The sequence below is a fragment of the Bubalus kerabau genome, chromosome 20 (assembly GCF_029407905.1).
Source record: "Bubalus kerabau isolate K-KA32 ecotype Philippines breed swamp buffalo chromosome 20, PCC_UOA_SB_1v2, whole genome shotgun sequence".
Lineage (NCBI taxonomy): Eukaryota > Metazoa > Chordata > Mammalia > Artiodactyla > Bovidae > Bubalus > Bubalus kerabau.
The window spans coordinates 56874419-56895264 of NC_073643.1; the positions used below are offsets into that span (position 1 = coordinate 56874419).

A 20846-nucleotide genomic window follows, 5' to 3' on the forward strand; every position below is an offset into this window, starting at 1 on the left:
TAAATTAAACAATACACTTTTAGCATCCCACAGTAATCACTTCCAAAAGTTATAATATACATCTACATGCTACACAAACATGCATTTCTCTCTATAAGCATTTTGTCACATATCACCACCCTCAAACAGTATAAAATTTTAAAAAATGGAACATCACAAAACTGTTGCGTATTCCTCTCCCCCACTTGTTAGCAGGTGGCACTTTCTTAAGAGAAAGCGGTGAAAAACCAGAAATTTTGCAACCAGTGTTTGACTTCAACTTTTTACTTTCTGGTCATCTTCAAGTACCACCCTTTCCTGGTACTGTTCTGGATCTTGTCTCTGAGCTTGAATATGCTGGGGAACAACCCGTTCCCCTGAGAAGTGGTAAGCAGGGCTCTTGCACAGGCTGGGGCACAAGAGAGAGTGAGACAGGTGGTACCATGTGTCTGAGAATGGGTGTTGCTGCTCTATTGCTGCAAATATTCTAATATTCCTCCAGTTCCCAAGCCAGCGCAGAACCTTGGTCCTAAATGCTCATTTCCCTGCCAAAACCTGAGGTTGCACCATGTGGACCTGTGAACTCAGACTTCACGCCTTTGGGACATGGTCCTGCTGAGCTGGTGAACCTCTAATAATGATGGGAATATGGAGGATACTTAGGATATGGGGGAGTAGAATCTTGACGGTCACTAAGGAACAATTTGTAAACTGCACAGGCAAGAGCAGGTAGCTTCTAGGATAGCAATCACCTCATTGATGCCACAGGAATCTGGACAGTACAACTCATAAAAATCAGAGAAAGAGTTAAAGCTGTGATTTCCCCCAGACTCTCTCACCTTCTTCCGGCCAAGTTCCATGTAATCTAAGTCATACCCCGAGATACGGGAACCTCTTAGCTCCTCTTGGGGACAGGCTTCAGAGGACTCATAGTTTTTCCCGCTCAGCGTAGTTTTTCCAATTTGCACTCGGTATCTAAACTGGTCTCACTTTCCCACTGTGCCCTGTGACCACCCCACCCTCTGTTCTGACGCTGTATGAATGTGGGGGCATAAGCATCACGTCCAGCTGTGCCTCCAACACGTCTGCCTGGGGCACTGGAGCCGACCCCCAGGAAGTGGTAGAACCATCCTAGTGGCGGGTAAGAGCTTTACATCCCACAGTAGCATTCTGTCCAGGTCGCTCCAGCCCCAGGCAGGGTTGCAATCAGCAAGGCTGGCTGAGACGGGAGGTTGAGGAGAGGGCAGCGTCTGATCACTTCTGGCCACCGGTCCCGGTGCGCTTCATGACAATGGCGAATAAAGGCGGGTGGAGGAGGGTGGTACAAGTCACGTCACGCCCGTGGACTGTTATTTTATGTGCATCTTATACCTTTTAATTTTTCATTAGCCTTTGTCAATGACTCTTAATGAAGCTATTTTGGAGCTTTGAAGCCCTTTGCAGGCTTCTGCGTGACAACTAAATCAGGAAACCTATTGTTTGTTTGATTCGGGAACCCTTGCTTTCAAGTGCATTTCTCAAGTGACCTTGTCTTAAATCATTAATAGCCATTATACTTCTAGGTCATCTTAGCCTGGGACCACAGTTCTTAGATGTAAACAAGCAAGGATGCTGAAAGTGTGCTCAGTTCGTGGGGACTTCAGGATCCCATTTCTTCAGCAAAGCCTTGGGTCTCTTGGAGGCAAGTTCATATTATACTTAAGAGGCATGTGCCCCTGGGTTGAGCATTTGCGTGGTTTTGCAGTGTACCTCATTACACAGAAATTTGCTTTAGGCTGATGCGGGACCTAGTGTCAATCTAACCCATTCTATGATCAGCGTGTTCTAACACAAGAGTCTTGGAGTTAGGTGGTGAGTGCCCTGACAGCTTTGAAGTGCTCAGTGCATGCCCACCGGTGTTGCAGCTTTTGGCTTCTGAGATTCCCACCAGAAATAGCCTTTCCTTCCTGTTAACACACCGGCAATAACCAAAGAGTTGTTACTGCGGACTGGCCAAGAGGAGGCCTTGCGTGCACCACTAGCAATTCCGGTATGGACCTGGGGACTGGCGAAAGGACTGAACCAGCACGTCCCCAAAGAATGCGGGCTGTGGACTGGGACTCCAGTCAAACGGGGCACTGTGGGCTGAACTACCAACCCAACGTGGAATCCAGGGACTGAGCCAAGAGCTCAGAATCTGGGACTGTCTGCTAACTCAAGCTGACCTGCCCTGGGCTGGAAAGCCAGGTATGTTAGTGGTTCCGTGCAAAGAGAACAGAGCTCTGAACTGAGGAGACCTTACCCCCAGCCCTTGGAAATGGCAAGAAAGGCAGAGAACTAAAGGGGTTTGTGCCTACCAATACCTGTGTTTCTTGTTGTCCCCAAAGTTGTCAGAAGTTTCCTCCAGATCCCATTGCCGCCACAAAATCTGTTAAAAAATGAAATTTGCCTGAGTAAGCTTTAAAGATCTTAAGAGTTTATTCAGTGATTCATGAATCAAACAACATCCTATCCATCAGAGGGAAAGGGGCTCTGAGATGCTATGCAAATTGAAAGCTTTTTATAGGAGGAAGGGGCAGGACAAGGACATTATACCAGCATGGGACAGTTGTGTATGCAAGGTCACCTTCCTTCAAGGGAAAGTAGGCTTCTTTTTTTTTTTTTTTTAATTTCTTTTTATTTCTTTGGACTTGTGTGTTTCTAGTTTGTTCCTTCATTTGTACAGTATTTCTCTACCTTTTCATTTTTTTTTTTAACTTACTGTGTTTGAGGTCTCTTTTTCCCAGGCTTCAAGGTTGAATTCTTTCCTCCTTTTGGTTTCTGCCCTCCTAAGGTTTGTGTAAGCTTTGTGTAGGGTGAGATTTGTGCTGAATTTTGTTTTTTTTTCCCTCTGATGGGCAGGGCTGAGTGAGGAGGTAATCCTGTCTGCTGATGATAAGGTTTGCACTTTTGTCTTGTTTTTTGTTTGGATGAGGCATCCTGCACAGGATGCTACTGGCAGTTGGGTGATGCTGGGTCTTGTATAGAAGCGGTTGCCGTTGTGAGAATTCTCTCTATTTGATACTCCGTAGGGTTAGGAGTTCTTTGGTAGTCTAGAGTCTTGGAGTCAGCGCTCCCAATCCAAAGGCTCAGGGCTTGAGCTTGGGCCAGTAACAGAGATTCCATAGATGGTTTATGATGGCATTAAATGTTATTAATACAAATACCCAGAAACGAGAAACCAAAGGTGAGCACCAGACAAATGGCAGTGACAAAATCAGGCAAACAATAATGAAAATAATGGAGTACACACATATGCATATACTGCCATAAGCAAATCAAAACAACCCTACAAAAATAAAGTACAATAGATTGACCCAGTGGACAAAGGAAACCAAAAATGATATATACCAGTTAAGAAAAAAACTAACCAAAGCACAAACTAGAAAACAAAACTAAAGCAAGGTGCCAACTGGGGAATAAAGCAATGAAAACAAAGCTAACAAATATGGTGAGAAAAATAAAGGAAAGGAAGAATAGAAATGCAAAGTTAAATAGAGGTCGATAAAGAAGACATACATGTTAAAGATTAACTGCAAGGGAGAAAGAACAGTAGGAAGAGCAAACAAAGGAATAAATGTAGAAAAGATCATAATAGATTAAAAAATTTTTTTAATTAAAATTAAAAAAACAGAAAAGGTAGGGAAGAAAAGAAAAAGGAAAATTCCACAGAACTGCAAAAGGCCAGCGTAGAGGCAGAGATTTATAATAGCAATAAAAGGTGCGATTGAAAAAAAAAACCTCAAAAGTTTAATTAGAGTTCATAGTGCTAATAACATCAATGAAAGTACGGTCACACATCTTGGAAAATAGAGAACAAAGTTATGTGTGGTTCCACTATATGTTGTAAATATCTTTAAAATATTTATTTATTTGGCTGCATCAGGTTTATTAGTTGTTTATTATTTATTAGTTGTGTTACACAGACTATCCAGCTGTGGTGTGTGGGCTCAGCAGCTGTGGTGTGTGGGCTCAGCAGCTGTGTGTGTGGGCTCAGCAGTTGTGTGTGTGGGCTCAGTAGTTGTGTGTGGGGGCTCAGCGGTTGTGGTGTGTGGGCTCAGCGGTTGTGGTGTGTGGGCTCAGTAGTTGTGGTACATGGGCTTAGTTGCTCCACAGCATGTGAGATCTTAGTTCCCTGACCAGGGATGGAACCTGAGTCCCTTGCATTGCAACACAGATTCTTAACCATTGGACCACCAGGGAAGTCCCTCCATTTTTTTTTTAAGTAGATAGATTAAGATTTCCAGTTGGAGTTTCAATACCAAACTCTCAAAATATAACAGAATGAACAGAAAAGTAGAAGAATATCGTAGACTTGGAAAGCACTATGAACCAATTCAACAAAATTAAGATTTATACAATTTTCACACAACAGCAGGATACAAATTCTATTTCATTGATTTCTAATATAAATCCACAGTGAAAAGAGAACAGACTCTGTATGATTTCTGTATCTTTAGACTGTGAGATTTTTGCACCTTGTTTTATGTCCCAATGTCTCAGGCTTCCGTGGTGGCTCAGCTGGTAAAGAATCCGCCTGCAATGCAGGAGGCCTGGATTTGATCTCTGGGTTGGGAAGATCCCCTGGAGAAGGGAAATGCTACCCACTCCAGTATTCTGGCCTGGAGAATTCCATCGACTGTATAGTCCATGGGGTCACAAAGAGTCGGACATGACTGAGTGACTTTCACTTCACTTATGTCCCAATGTCTCCTGGTTTATAGTCCATGGGAACTAGTGAATGTGTGAAAGTGTTAGTCACTCAGTCGTGTCCAACTCTTTATGACCCCATGGACTAAAGCCTGCTAGGATCCTCTCTCCATAGAATTCTCCAGGCTAGAATATTGGCGTGGGTAGCCATCCCCTTTTCCATGGAATCTTCCTAACCCAGGGATCACACCTGAATCTCCTGCATTACAGGCAGATTCTTTGCCTTCTGACCCACCTGGGAAGTAGAGTAGGCTTCTATCAGGCAGGTTCACCAGTGCTAACTAGGTCATTCCTGACTGGGTTAAGATTCTATTCATGCATGTGACTGAGACTCTAATTGTTATACATTAAGTCTCAGTTTGGTGACGTGAAGAGTCATACAAGTGACTTCACTTGGGGCCGGTTGTCTCTTTTTTAAACACAAATTATCTTAAACTCAGTGGCCAAAATCAATACCAGTTGATTATCTGACTGTTCTAGAGGTTTGATTCCAATGCCAGTCTCCCTGGACTGATACCAGTGTGTCTTCTGGATGATACAGGGGAATTCATCCCCATACTTTCCCCCACATTCATCTCCTTACCTTTCCCCTTTCCCCTTTCCTCCACGTGCCTCCTTCCTGGAGGAAGAAGGCCCTCTTCCCTCATCCTCAAGGTCAACAATGTTGTATCTCTGTAATGTGATTCTTAGGTTCTTTAAAGAACTTGTGTGATTAGGTTGGACCCACCCGGTGGCTCAGAAGTAAAGAATCCACCTGCAAATGCAGGAAACGTGGGCTCCCTCCCTGGGTCGGGAAGATCCCCTGGAAAAGGGCATGGCAGCCCACTCCAGTATTCTTGCCCGGAGAATCCCATGGACCGAGGAGCCTGGCGGGCCACAGTTCATAGGGTCGCAAAGAGTCAGACACGACCGGAACAGCTGAGTATGCGTGCACCCAGATAATCTTAAAAAATCTCTTTATCTCAAAATCTTTAACTAAATCGCATCTGGAGAAGTTCCTTTGCCTCTAACCTGTTCTCGGGGACTGGGGGTTGGGATGTGGATGCTGTGCGGTGGGCACTGCTCTTTCTGCCACAATGCTTCACTGTTACTTAAGAGAACTGCCCAGAATCCCCTTCAAGGTCTGCACCTCCGCTAACAAGCAACAGGCCACAGTTTAATACGCCCATCTGGCAGGTGAGAAAAGTGAGGCCCTGGGAGATGGGGGGCATTTATTACATGCCTACTGCATGCCATGCCCTGTGCTAAGAGCCTCACATGGCTTGTGTTGTTTGATTCTCCAAGCAACCAGAGAAAAGCAAAAGTGTCAGTTGCTCGTCATGTCTGACTCTTTGTGACCCCATGGATGGTGGCCACCAGGCTCCTCTGTCCATGGGATTCTCTAGGCAAGAATACTGGAGTGGGTTGCAGAGAAGGAAGTGTTATTGTTGTACATTCAATAGGGCTGAAGGATTCTGTGAGTATAAGGGACAAGAAACCCGACATAAACTGTCTTTAGCCAAAGATGGTGATTAGAAACCCCAAGGCTGATCTTCAGGCCCAGCTGGATCCAGGCGTTCAAAGGATGCTATCGAGAACCTCTCTCTCTTCGTCTCCTTTGGCTTCTTTCTCAATCACGTTCTCCTTTCATGGAGGCAAAATCATCAGGAGCAGCTCTGAGCAGAAACCGTCCCTGGGGAAAGAGACCTTCTGGTTCTCAACTTCCAACAGAAGCCCTGGCATTGAGTCTGACTGAGCCCTTGGGGGTCTGGCATCCATATCCGAACACCCAACACCCCAAGGAACATATCCAGGGACATATCTTGGGAATATGCTCACAGGCTAGGTCTGAAATACATGCCCACCCTGGAGGCTAGAGGCCAAGGTCAGCCTTACCCAGCACAGGGCCTGGGTGTTCAGGGGCGTTTCCTCAGGGACAGCAGCTGTGTGGTGCGTGTGTGTAAAGGAGGTAAAAGCCCAGTGCCAGGGGAAATGCTCGTTGTCATTGTACACATTTGACAGGAGTAGAAACTGAGGCACAGAGTGGTTCGATAAAATGCCCTACATCACATCGCTGGCAAGTGGCCATGCCAGGACTCAAACCCAGACCCCCTCCCACCATGAATGGCAGTTCCAGAAATCAAGGCAGGGCCTCTCCATGCGTGGGTCTCTCTTCCACTCTCTCTGAACCCCCAGACTCCATCAAAAGACAAGTTTCATTGTAAGCTACCCCAAGGTCAGGCTGGGCTATTGCTCTCTGTGCCCCGACATGTAAGACCCAGAGGTCCCTCCTTGTCTGCAAAAGCGCCTCTAAGGTGGAAGAAAGAGGTGCTCAGGCATCTGACTGCCGGCTCTTTTCAAGTCCTCAGCTGTGATGGCTGATCCCACGGGGGCTCCATACCATCTTATCAGAAAGCCAAACAAAAGACACAGCTTACTGGCAAAGGAGCCAACTTGGCCAAACCATCTTTCCAAGAAAAGGGCAGCTGGACGAGGAGACAAAGAGGATGTTTATAAAAGAGATAAGTCTCCTGGGAGATGTAAGAAACAGCTGAGAGGAAATAAATTGAACCGTGGGGCAGTTCCTGGAACTGAGGCCAGAAGTGGACAGGACCAGGGCCCCTTCCCAGAGCGTAAGGAAGTTCGTTAGGCCAGACAAGCCGAATGAGCTGGACCCTCAGTGCCCATGGTGAATCTAGGAAAGCTGCCCCCACCCCAGGGATGACAAGACTGAAAATGCATCCCTGCAGAGGAGACAAGGGGCAAAGAGTAGACATTTATCAAGGGCTTTCTGTGTGCTGAGCCCTTCACTGATGCGGCTCTTGGTCTTCCTCATCACCCTTCTGAGCAAGCACATCAATGTATCCAGTTTTTACGGAGAGGGATTCTGAGGCTCAGAGAGGTAAAGCAACTTGATCAAGAGCACACAGCCATCAAATAGCAGAGCTGGGTTCAAACCCAGTTCTGTCTGACCCTGAAGTCAGTGTTCTTCCCTCCCATGATGTACATTATTAGAGGGGACGTGGACATCCCGGGAAAATTTCTAACTCGCTGTTTCTGGAAAGCCCCTTGAGAAGCAGAGGCCCAGGTAGGTGGGCATGAAGATCTTCCAGGTGTGTGGAAGGAAGGCAGAAAGGTGTGGCAAAGTGGTGAGACCAGATGGTAGGCAGCCACTGCCCCATGTCCCTAAAGGGCCTTCCACCTCGACTCCAGCTAATTTCCTTGGAAACCCCAAACCTTCCCATGTCCGGGAATAAAAGGAAGGCCTTTAGGACACAACTGCCCTGCCAACTTCAGGCTGTTGTGTTTTTTTAAAATTTATTCTATTGAAGTATAGTTGATTTATAACACGTTAATTTCTGCTGTACAGCAAAGTGATTCATATATGTTTATATTCTTTTCTATTATGGTTTATCATGGGATATTGACTATATTTAACAATTCCCTGTGCTATACAGTTAGACCTTCAGTTGTTTGTTGTTGTTGCTTAGTCACTCAGTCGTGTCTAACTCTTTGTGACTCCATGGACGACAGTATGTCAGGCTTCCCTGTCCTTCATTATCTCCTGGAGTTTGCTCAAACTCACATCCATTGAGTCTGATGCCATCCAACCATCTCATCCTCTGTCACCCCCTTCTCCTCCTGTCCTCAATCTTTCCCAGCATCAGGGTCTTTTCCAATGAGTCAGCTCTTCGCATCAGGTGGCCAGAGTATTGGAGCTTCACCTTCAGCATCAGTCTTTCCAGGGAGTATCTAGGGTTGAGTCCCTTTAGGATTGACTGGTTTTATCTCGTTGCTGTCCAAGGGACTCTCAAGAGTCTTCTCCAACACCACAGCTCAAAACATCCATCCTATATACCACATCCTCCATATAATGGCTTGCACCACTAAGTGTTTCTTTATACTGCTCATTCTTAGGTGCGTAGGTATTGGTTCTCACTCTGCCCTGATCGCTAAATCATGTTGAATCCGCAGCAGGCAGGGCACACGTATTTATGGTACTAGGCAGCCTTTCTCATGCAGCTAAGAAATAGTTAGTTTCCTCATTGCCGATTGTGTGAATTCACAAAAGCCCAGAGTGACCAGTGTTTCCCTCCTACGATAGTTGCTCTTGGGTCCCACACCAGGACGTCCCCCCCACCAGGCCCGCCTGCCCACCCTCCAGCATGCTGGCTGCTAAGAGCTCACAGCCAGCCCTCCTTCTGCAGAGAATCACCATCTGTTAACCAGAGCCTCACCAGGCGGTCATGTCCTCCTAAGAGCACCCTAAAGCCAGTGCTGACCTGGGGGTGCATCCGGAGTGGGTAACAGCTTTGTGATGTGATCAACCCCTCAGCCCCCAGCGGATCAGGGGGACCTGGCCTGTGGCTACTCCCCGCTCGGTTTCCCCCTTCCCTGTCCTGTTTCCTTCACCCCTTATAGGCTTTTCCTGAGTCCTTCCTCAGTAAATCGCCCAGTGCCCTAAGATACCATCACCCTATTTACAGGACAGGAAACCGAGGCTTAAGCAGGATGGTGCCTCCACCCCAGCTTAGTCTGTCCCCGAAGTTCAAGCCCTTTCTGTTCCTTCATCCTGCCTGGACAGCAGACAGATGGGGAGCAGAAACCCCAGGCCCCGCAGGGATGGGGGCCTTTTTCTCCTCCAGCTGCAGCGGCCCCTGTCGCCCTCCCCCGCACTGAGTCATCGCCTGCCTGCACAGAGCGGCGAGGAATCAGGAGCAGGGCTGGGCGGGCAGCAGGCACTGGAGATGAGATTTCTCAGAAGCCGCAGTCCATCGCGGCTCAGGGAGGCAGGGGCTGAGGGGGAGCCTCCCCCCAGGTCCTGGTCACCCCAGGACTGGAGGCAGGGAGACCCAGAGGCTGCTGCGGCTCCAGGTGAGCCTCTCCCTGGGGACAAACCCTCCAAAGTGTCTCAGAGACGAGGGGCTGATGGCAAAGCCCAGATGCGAGGAGCTTGGCTGACTCAGCCGCCAAAGCTGCGTGGCAAGGGAACAGGAGGCAGACAGTGTTCCCCGGAACACACAGCAGAGGCCGAGCCCACACCTCTGCCTGCCCCCAGGACCCGGAACATCAGAGCCCTGCATTTCTGCCTCTTCCAATTCGGCTCCAGAAACACCCTTCTTCCAGTCCCTACTGCTGCTTCAGTTAAATGAATTTGAAGCACCTTTTCATTTCTTTTAATTGAAGTCAAATTTACATACACCGAAATACAGAAGTCTTGGGTGTCCCAGGAAGCGAATTTGGATAAATGTGTGCACCTGTGTCATGAACACAGCTCTCTGCATATGGAATGTTCCATCACTCCGGGAAGGTTTGTGTGTGAGTGTGACTGTGTGTGTTCCTTTTCAGGTTAACCCCCATAGGCAATCACTGTTCTGATTTCTATCGCTGGGAATTAGATGTACCCGCTTTCGACTGTCATATAAATGGAATCACACAGTCTGTACTTTTGGGCTCTGGCCTCTTTCACTCAACACCCTGTCTGTGAAATTTGTCCACGCTAGGCAGGCAGCAGTCATGACTCCTGCCTGTCACTGAGTGGTGTTCCTTTGTGTGAATACACCACAATTATTCCTCCATTGTCCTCTTGAGGGACGTTTCAGCTGTTTCTATTCCTGGCTATTGAATAAGGCTGCTGTGAACGTTCTTGAGTAAGTCTGTGGACATCTGTTTCCATTTCTCGTGGGTTAATAACCAGAGGTGGAATTGGTGGGTCATGGAATGGGTGTTGCTAACTTGACAAGAAAGTAGCAAACTGTTCTCTGAAGTGGGCATGTCCTTCTACACTCCCACCTGCGCTGCTTGACATTTTGAGCTGCTTTATAGCCTCAGAGACATTTGGCTTTTCAGGGCTTTTAACTTTAGAAGTGGTGTTTCTCTGATAACTTACGAAGTCAAGCACTCTGCACACGCTCATTGGCCATTCTTGTATATTATTCTGTGAAGCAACCATTCAAGTCTTTTGCCTATTTAAAAAAATACTGGTTATTTTAATTTTGTTAACTATTTTTCCGTTTATAAACAGAAATATTCTGCCTATCACTCTTTCTCAGAGAGGAATAATTAGAAATGAACTCATTTGTGCTGTTGAGACACATATAGATTGTTCCAAGGTCCCTTATTCTGTAGCGAAGTTCCCTTATTCCCCTTGCTAGAGGATATCCAGCTATTGAGAGATGGAACCTCTCAGGAGATTCTCTGGCATTGAGAGTGGAGGTCATGATGCATCCTTGGTTGGCACTATTACATCTTAAATCTGTAGAGAATACTGGATTTTCTATTTGTAGAAAATTCTACATTTTCTATGTACTTCTTTCTAGCTCATTAGTTGAATACATTAATAGTAGGTTAATCAAATTTATAAAAATTGAATGAGTCACATTCTGTTGTTGTTCAGTCGCTCAGCCACGTCTGACTCTTTGCAACCCCATGGACTGCAGCATGCCAGACTTACCTGTCCCCCACTGTCTCCTGGAGTTTGCTCAAACTCACATCCATTGAGTTGGTGATGCCATCCAACCACCTTATCCTCTGTCACCCGCTTCTCCTGCCCTTAATCTTTCCCACCATCAGGGTCTTTTCCAATGAGTTGGCTCTTCGGATCAGGTGTCCAAAGTATGGGAGCTTCAGCTTCAGCATCAGTCCTTCCAATAAAGCATACAATCTATCTTTTCAGTATATTCAGATTGTGCAGTTATCCCCACTGTTTAATTACATAATGTTTTCATCATCCAAGAGGAAACCTTCCCCAATCCCCCTCTGCCCAGAGCTCCTGGCAACTATTTGTCTACTTTTGAACTCTGAATTTGCATATTTTGAAATATGTGTGTGTGTGTGTGTATATACATATACATTCAGGATGTGCCATTTTCTATCTGGCCTCTTCTACTTGGCATAACCTTTTCAAGGTTCATCCATGCTGAGCCTGTGGATGCCCTTTTCTGTGGATAGGCCACATTTTGGTTGTTGACTCATCAGTTGGTGAATATTTGAGTTGTTTCTACTCTTTGGCTTTTTAAAAGAATGCTGTTATGAACATTTGTGTACAGGATTTTGTGTGAACGTATGTTTCCCAGTTCTCTTGGGCATCTACCCTAGGAGTGAAGTCTTTGGGTCATAGGGTAATTCTGTGTTCACCTTTTGGAGGAACTGCCAGTCTGTTCTCTTTGGCAGCTGCACCATTTCCATCCCCAGTAGAAATGTAGAAGAGCTACAGGCCCCTTACACCCCTGCCAACACTTGTTATTGCTGGGTTTTCCTCTTTTATTACACTCATCATAATGCGTGTGGAATGGCATCTCACTGAGGTTCTGATTTTCATTTCCCAAATGTTCAGCATTGTTTCATGTGCCAATTTGCCACTTATATATTTTTTCTTTGGAGAAATGTCTATTCCATCCATCCATTTTTAAACTTGATTGTCTGTCTTTTGTTGTTGAGCTCCAAGAGTTTTATGTATATTGAACATAAGTCATTTTGTGTGATTTGTAAATACTTTATCCCTTTCTGTGGATTGTCTTCTTACTTCTTGATGGTGTCCTTGGAAGCACAAGTGTTTAATGTTGATAAAGTCCACTTTATTTTGTCTTTTGCTGCTTGTGCTGTTTTTGTATTCTACCTAAGAAACTATGCTCTAATCCAAGGTCACTAAAATTAACACCTATTTTTCCTCTATGAGTTTTCTAGTTTTAGCTCTTACACTTGGGTCTGTGATTTATTTTGCATGTGGATATCCAGTTCTCCTAGTACCTTTTGTTGAAAAGACTATTCTTTTCCCGTTGAATTGCCTTGGCACCCTGTCAGAAATCAATTGGTCATAAAGGCAGATGTTTATTTTGGGCTTTCAGTTCTGGTCTCAGTGTATGTCTATCCTGATACCAGCACCACACTCTGTATTACTTGACAGGTTTGAAGTAAGTTTTGAAATTAGGAATATGATTCTTCCCAACTTCACTATTCTTTTCCAAAAGAAAAGACTTGACTCTTCTGGGTCCCTTCCATTTGCATTTGAATTTTAGGATCAGCTTGTCAGTTTCTGCCCCAAAGAGGGCAGCTTTAATTCTGAGAGGGAATGCAATGAATTTATAGATAAATTTGGGCAGAAGTGCCATTTTAACAGTAGCAAATCTCCCAATCCATGAACACAAATGTCTTTCCATTTATACAGGTCTTTAGTTGCTTTCAAAGATGCTTTGTAGTTTCCAGTGTAAAAGTCTTTCACCTCTTTTGTTAAATTTTTTCCTAAGTATTTTAGTCTTTCAGTTGTGAATGGAATTGCTTTCTTAATCTCACTCTGGGGCCATTTCACTGCTAGTCCATAGAAACACAGTTGACTTTTATGTACTGACCTTCCTAAACTTAATTATTGACTCTAATAATTGCTTCCTTCCTTCTTTCCTTCCTTCTTTCCTTCCTTCTTTCCTTCCTTCCTCTTTTCTTCTGCTTACTTTTGGTTCCATTGGCTCTTCTTTCTCTACTTTCTTAAGGTATCAAGTTAGGTTGTTGATTTGAGATCTTTCTCCCTTTTTTTGGTAGGTATTTACAGCTATGATGAGTTCTGATTTTATTCCACTGTGGTCAGAGGGCATGCCTTATATGATTTTCAATCTTTTAAAATGTATAAAGACTTGTTTTAAGGCCTACTGTGATCTAACTAGATGCTAAGTTTTGAGATTTCAAACAAAAATAGGTTTAAAAGAGATGGTAAGATATATTATGAAAACCATAATCAAAACAGATCTTGAGTGGCTCTACTAACATGAGAGAAAAATAGACTTTAGAAAAAACTATTAGTAGAGACAAAGATACCTGGGTCAGGAAGATCTCCTGGAGGAGGAAATAGCAACCCACTCCAGTATTCTTGCCTGGAAAATTCCATGGTCAGAGGAGCCTGCTGCTGCTGCTGCTAAGTCGCTTCAGTCGTGTCCGACTCTGTGCTCCAATTCATAGGGTTGCAGAGAGCTGGATGCAACTGAACATGTAGAGACAAAGAAGGATATTTTATGATAATTGAAGGGTTAATGCATCAAGAAGATACAATGATTATAAACATACATGTTCCTAACAAGAGAGTCCCGAAATACATGAAACAGAAACGGACAGAATTGAAGGAAGAAATAGACCAGCAATAATGTCAGGCACTTCAATATCACACTTTCGGTAACTTACATTTACCTAATAACAAATGACATGAAGCATCTTTTCACGTCCTTGTTTAACTTCTGTCTTAGGGCTCTGCACTGGCTCTTGTCACTGCTTAGGGGAACTCTTCCTAGTACCTTCATAGCTCGCTCCATCACTTCCTCGGGACTTCATTTAGATGGCTCTTCTCTGTAAGGCCTCCTCTATAAACAGTCTAAATTTCATCACCCCTTCATAACCATTCCTATTTCTTACCTTTTCTTTTCCTTAAATCTTTATCACCTCTCACAAACATACGATGCCCTGGAATTGCATTTATCCTCTTGAATTTCTATTGTCTCCTCACTACCCAGCTCTGAAAACAATCCCAATGCAGCGTGTTATTATTACCATCATCATCACCACTAACTGTTCAGACCTGGTTTATAACCTGGGCACATGGTGCTGTAGTTATTCACATATCTGTTTCCCTCATGAGATAGGGTGCTCTTCAAGGGCGGGGGCTGGGGGGTGCGCCCAGAGCTGTCTGAGCCAAGTGCTCCCAGCACCCAGGACAGGGTGTATCAGAGCCAAGGACCCTCTGACTGTTTGCTTCATGAAGCCAGGAGACCCTGTTCTGGTACCAGGTGTGGACCATGAATCAGATAGCCAGACCAAAATGAAAAAGGAAGGTGAAAGTTTTCTGTGAACCTCTGGAATTGGCAGGCAGCCTTCAGGGCAGAGAGGAAGGCTCTAATGGTTCTCTGGGCTCACTGATGGAGTACCAAGCTCAGGAGTCAGGACTGCTGGGGAGCGCAGCACAGAGCTGCCGGGTCTGGGACTCAAGCAGAGCGGGTTCAAGTCCAGCTATAACACCATCTGTGTGACTTTAGACCAGCCCCTTCATCTCCATGAGCCGTACTCTCTCATCTGTAAAGTGGGCACGACAATACTTATCTTAGAGAGTGGCCGTGTATAGACTAGGGTACTGCTATGGCACCTGACACAAAACTGATGCTGAGCAGATGACTATAAAATCTTAGTCACTCAGCCATGTCCAGACTCTTTGCAACCCCCTGGACTGCAGCCCGCCAGACTCCCCTGTCCATGGGATTTCCCAGGCAAGAATACTGCGGTAAGTGGCCATTCCCTTCTCCAGGGAATCTTCCTGACCCAGGGATCAAACCTGGGTCTCCAGGAGAAAGGAATGGCTACCCACTCCAGTATTCTTGCTTGGAAAATCCTATGGACAGAGGAGCCGGGCGGGCTACAGTCCAGGAGGTCACAAAGAATCAGACATGACTGAGCAACTACCACTTTCAGATGACTGTAAAAATAGGTCAAGTTTACTGAGCACTTCTGCTGTGCCAGGCATTGCAAACAACTCTTTATAAGTACAATCTCATTTTAATTATCACAATGTACTCCATCAAAGAGTATCAATCCTAGGTTATAGATGAGGAAAATAAGGCTTAAGAAAGCAATGTGACTTTACCCAAAGTGACCCAGCTAATCAGTTACAGAGCAGACTTAAAATACTAACCTGTTTGGTTCAGAATTTGTGCTCCTAGCTGATGCTGTGTTCTTCAGCAACAACTCTCCTTTCTGCCCCACTTCCCACAGTCTTTCTTAGGGATCTCCTGTTTCTTCCTGCCCCTCAAGGAGCAGGGGACTACAGAGAGATCAAAAACTTGGGACCTAAAGATAAACAGCTCTGTTCACATGCCAGCTCTGTCACTCACTGGCTATGTGGCGTCGAGCAAGTCACTTGCCCGTCCTGAGTCTGAGTTTCTGTACTAGTCTCCCAGGGCTGCAGTAATGAATTCCCATAAACTCAGTGGCTTAGAACCACATCAATTTGTTAATTCACTGTCTGTAGCTCAAGGACTTCTCTGGTGGCCCAGTGGTTAAGACTCCACCTTCTACTACATAGGACATGGGTCCAATCCCTGGTTGGGGAACTAAGATTCTGCCTGCCACTGGGCATGGCCAAAAAAACAAATAAAAAGTGATGCAAAAAAAAAAAAAAAAAAAAATCCATGATGAGTAGTATGTAGCTCAGAAGTCCAGGGGGCTCAGCTGGCCACTCTGCTTGGAATCTCACAGGCTGAAATAGAGGTGTTGGCCGGCCCAGGCTCTTTCCTGGGCACCCTGGGAAGGAACCTACTTCCAAGGAGAGTGACGTTGTAGGCAGAATCCAGATCCTGTGAGTGTGGGACCGAGGGCCCTGTGTCCTTGCTAGTGGTCCACTGGGAGCTGGTCTGTGCTCCTGGGGGCCGCCCGCATTCTTTCTCATGCAGGTCAAGTCTTTCTCACGCTTTGGAAACCTCCAGCTTCTCCTGTGGCTCCTTCCCTACTCCAACCAAGGAAAGCCATCTGCTTTTAATGGCTCATGTGATTAGATAGAGTCCACCAGGAAAATCCAGGATAATCTCCCTATTCGAGGATCTGTAGGTTTGATAACATCTGCAAAGTCCTTTTGCCATGTAACATAACACATTCACATCTTCATAATGGGATTAGGCCATTGACATCTTTGGTTGGGGTTAGGGTGTTGCATCCTGCCTACTGCACTTGCCTCCTCCTTGCTCATCCATCTGACAAGTGTTTATTAGCTTTGTGGCAGACACCGTGGGTGCCTTCAGTACCCGCCCACCCCAGCTTCCCGCTGCCGCCTGTATCGCCTGGTCAGAGGCTTTCTCCAGCTGCCAGAGGAACTTGGCAGAGCCCATGTGGAAGGACAGAAGTGCTGGGGAATTACACCCACCCAGGAGCAGCCCTCGACCTGTAGCTGACGGGAGCTGGCGGATAAATAACCCAAGTCCGTCACCCCGTGGATGCAGTAACTCAGCGTGTGTCTACACTCCCTCCCAGCAGGCTTTATCTCCAGCTTCCCACAGTGGTCACTTCATTAATAAAGTGCACTTTCTGGGATGCCTGCCTTTCCACGCCTAACCCTACCCCTAACCTCAGATCTCCCCCAAACTATACTTCTGCTGGTATCAGTTCAGTTCAGTTCAGTCGCTCAGTCATGTCCAATTCTTTGTGACCCCATGAATCGCAGCACGCCAGGCCTCCCTGTCCATCACCAACTCCCGGAGTTTACTCAAACTCATGTCCGTCGAGTCGGTGGTATAGACAGACTATATTTCTTGTCTCAAGAAATGCTACTGGGGTAACCAAGAAAAGCTCTTGTTATATGACCAGTGCTTCCTCCAGGCACCACTATCATCTCCATTTCACAGATGGGGAAACTGAGGCAGGGAGCAGATGTGTAATTTGCACACACAGCTAGCATCTGGCAGAATCAGGATCTGAACCCCGGCCGTCGGGTTCCAGGACTCCTGCTGTTATAAACTAGACCATACCAACTTTCTCCCTAGCCATAAACCAAGAGCGGTATTCCCTGACTCATAGTATCACTGTGAGAATTAAATGAGATAGTGCTCGTAAAGGCTTGGTTATCACACGGCACAATGAGCTCTCAATAAATGGCAGCTCAAACCAACAATAACAACACGACGAATGGTAATAATAGCAATTGCTCAATCCCAACTCTGAGGACAAAGGGGGACCGGTCACTCTGCAGGCAAATCCATTATCTGAGAGAGAATAAACAGCCTGGCTAAGTGCAGAGGAAGGTGGTGGGTGTTGTTATAGCAACTGATGAGCCTTTTTGTATCCTCACAGCCAAGTGGGTGGCAGAGCAGGGAAGGAAGAAGCTCTTCAAAGGAAGCCAGCAGGGAGCGAAGGGGGGCAGACCAAGGGAAACCCCCGCTCCCTGCCCCACCCTGGCCTGGCAGGTCTGACTTCCATAATTCAGGCAGGCTACTTCCCTGCTGAGGCTGGGGGCACGGAGATGCCCAGAGGCCAGGCAGAGGGGGAAAGCCTGCAGAGCCATAGGCCTCAGGCTCTTCGATCTGAGCAACCAGACAGCAAGCTTTGTAGACCAAAGAACGCAGGTCCCTCACTCAGGGCAGAGTTAGTGTTCCGAAGCACTATTCCAAGAAAAGAGTCTGGCAGCTCTGCAGAGGGATCGGTGTGACTCTCATGGACCCCAACACAAGAGCCAGCTAATGGCATAACCACCCAAATGAAGACATCAACTCACCTCTCTTCTCTCTCTCCCTCCCTCTGCCTGCTCTGGTACCGATCATATCTACGCACTGTCTTCCTGCATCAGTTGTGTGATCTCATCCGTCCATCTCTCCATCTATCTACTCACTCTCCATCCATATATGCATACCTGCGTGCATCCAGCTGACTATTCACCCATTCATGCATGTATAGATCTCTACCGCACACCAAGAACTGAGCTAGGCATGCGGTGTCTAACTTTAAACAAGACAATCCTGATCCTGGCCCTTTCAAAGCTCAGGGTCTTATGAAAGAGACAGACAGGAATATAGAGAGGAAAGCCATGATGTAGGTGGTAGACCAGTGCTTTCAAACTAGTGGCCTATGGAATGAATTCATTCCACAGATATATTTTGTTTGGCCTTCAGAGATTTTGTGTGTGTGTGTGAAAAATAACATTTTTCATAAAATTTCTAGTTTTCAGGCTCTCATGAAAAGTCAGGGGATCTGGCAACCCTGAACTTCCATTCTCACATGGTGACAATCACTAGGACCTAAAAGCAGAACTCCTCCAGCTCCTCAGCCCCGCAGTGCTCCATATCATCCTACATGGGAACTGGCCCCGCCAGGCATTTCCATCAGCCAGCCCAGAGTAGAGTCAGGAGGGTTCAGCACAGCCAGAGAGACCTGAGCCTCAAAGGCTGTCCTCAGAATAGCTAACAAGCCTGAGCTGTGGTGAAAACCACAAGCCCTTGCTCTGATGGTGTCGTCGACAGGGATGTGTAAGCTGGGGAGAGATGACAATGAAGGATTAGGGAACACCATCATAAGCTCTGGGGACCATCAGGCCAAAACCACCAGCTGCATACAGAACCCTCAGAAATACGCATTGTCTCAGCCAAGCCTCCACGCTGGTGTCCTGGCTGCTACCCCTACTTCTCCAGCTGTGCCTGATTCAGGGCATTCTTTTCAAGCTCAATCTGCCCCCCAGTTTGGTTGGGGGCTAGCATAGTACCATGGGTTTGGCTTATCAGGATTTGGATGAAGTAATTAACTAGGCAAGTTGTCACTGAAGACCTATGCTTCTGTTTGCTTTCTTAAGGTGCAAGCAACAGAAACAGACTCAGGCTGATGTTAGCCCGAGGGAATCTGGTGGGTTCAAAGCAGAGGCTGAGAACTTCATGAAGCCTCAAGGACCTGCCTGGGATCCATGCAGGATCCAAAGTTGTGTCAGAGGGCTGGACGCCAGGATCTCAGGAATCTGAGCAGAGGCATGCTGGTCGGTACACCACCCCCTGATGAGTAGAATCCAACCCCTTTATCTCTTTGTCCCTCTGTTAAGAGTCTGGGCTTCCCCAGTGGCTCAGCTGGTAAAGAATCTGCCTGCAATGTGGGAGACCTGGGTTCCATCCCTGGATGGGGAAGATTCCCCTAGAGAAGGAAATGGCAACCCACTGCAGTATTCTGGCCTGGAGAATTCCATGGACTATACAATCCATGGGGTTGCAAAGAGTCGCACACGACTGACTTTCACTTCACTAGAGTCTGCAGTTCCAAAAAGGTATGGCCATGGGTTAGTTTATGGGCCATGAGTCAACCCTTTGGCTAGGGAGTCTTTGACTTCACTCTCTGCTGTTGTTCAGCCGCTCAGTCATATCCAACTCTTGCGACCTCCTGGACTGTAGCCTGCCAGGCTCCTCTGGGGGATTTCCTAGGCAAGAATACTGGAGTAGGTTGCCATTTTCTTCTCCAGGGGATCTTCCTGACCCAGGAATCAAACTCTGGGTTTTCCACATTACAGGTAGATTCTTTACCGCTGAGCCACCAGGGAAGCTCTCACTCCCAGTAGCTATAGCCAAAGAATGGAGGAAGGTTTGCCAGGAGCTGAAGCTGGGCTCCTTTGTGCCTTGCTTTGTAGATTTGACTTGGGAAATACCCAAATGTGTTCCACAATTATGAAACAAAATTAAAGTTAAAAAATCAAGTGAAACAAACCTTTGCGAAAGTTGGTGATATAATCACATAGAGAAGAACTATTTCTTAAAAAAAAAAAAAAAAAAAAAACAAAACAGAGTAATTTGACTGTACATCCCTGGTAGGATATATCTGAAGAGCTCTAAGGATGAAAATAATTGTGAAGAAGAAAAAAAGATGTGCAAAGTATCTACCATGTGTCCCATCTCTGTGAGATGCTGTAAAACACTGATGGATAAGGTGACATCCCTGCCCTCCTGGAATCTGTTGTTTCGTAGCCTCCACTACAGCATCCGTTTTCCTTTGCAATATCATCCCAGTTTCCTTAAAACTTTTTTACTACAGAAGACTTCAAACACATGCACACGTAGTCAGTGTAGTTTAGTAAAATCCAAGCATCCATCACCTAGGATGACCCATTATCAGCCTTGTTTCATTCTACGCCCACTCCCATTCTTCTCCCTCATCCTGTGCTTTTCTGTAGCAAACTGCGGACTTCATATTATTTCAGTATGCCTTTGTAAGTATTTCAGAATATCTCTCTAAAAGATGACTCTCTCTCTCAAAAAAAAAAAAAAATAACCACAGTATCATTATCGCACCTAGAACAAATAACAATCCTTTAAGAGCATCAGACGTTCAGTGTTCAGATTTCCAGTTATTTTATAAACACTGTAAAATGTTTTAGGTCTTCCCTGGTGGCTCAGTGGTGAAGAATCTGCCCACCAATGTGGAGGTGCAGGTTCAATTCCTGGGTCAGGAAGATCCCCTGGAAGAGGGCATGGCAACCCACTCTAGTATTCTTCCCTGAGAAATCCCATGGACAGAGGAGTCTAACGGTCTGTACAGTCAGTGGGGTCATAAAAGGGTGGGCCATGACAGAATGACTAAGCAACAACAACAATAAAATGCTTTATGTATTGTTTGAAATTGTTTACACATTGTGATTGGTTGATAGGTATGTCGCTGAAGACTATTTTTTTTAATTT

General features: G+C 46.0%; 1 protein-coding gene and 1 pseudogene across 1 annotated transcript in view; one reads left to right on the forward strand and one right to left on the reverse strand.

The window, feature by feature from the left end:
• HRH1 (histamine receptor H1) overlaps positions 1–20846 on the forward strand; it is a 187520-nt gene that overhangs the window by 28586 nt on the left and 138088 nt on the right. The gene's annotated exons all lie outside the window — the stretch shown is intronic.
• LOC129635075 (store-operated calcium entry-associated regulatory factor-like) lies at positions 256–18893 on the reverse strand (annotated as a pseudogene).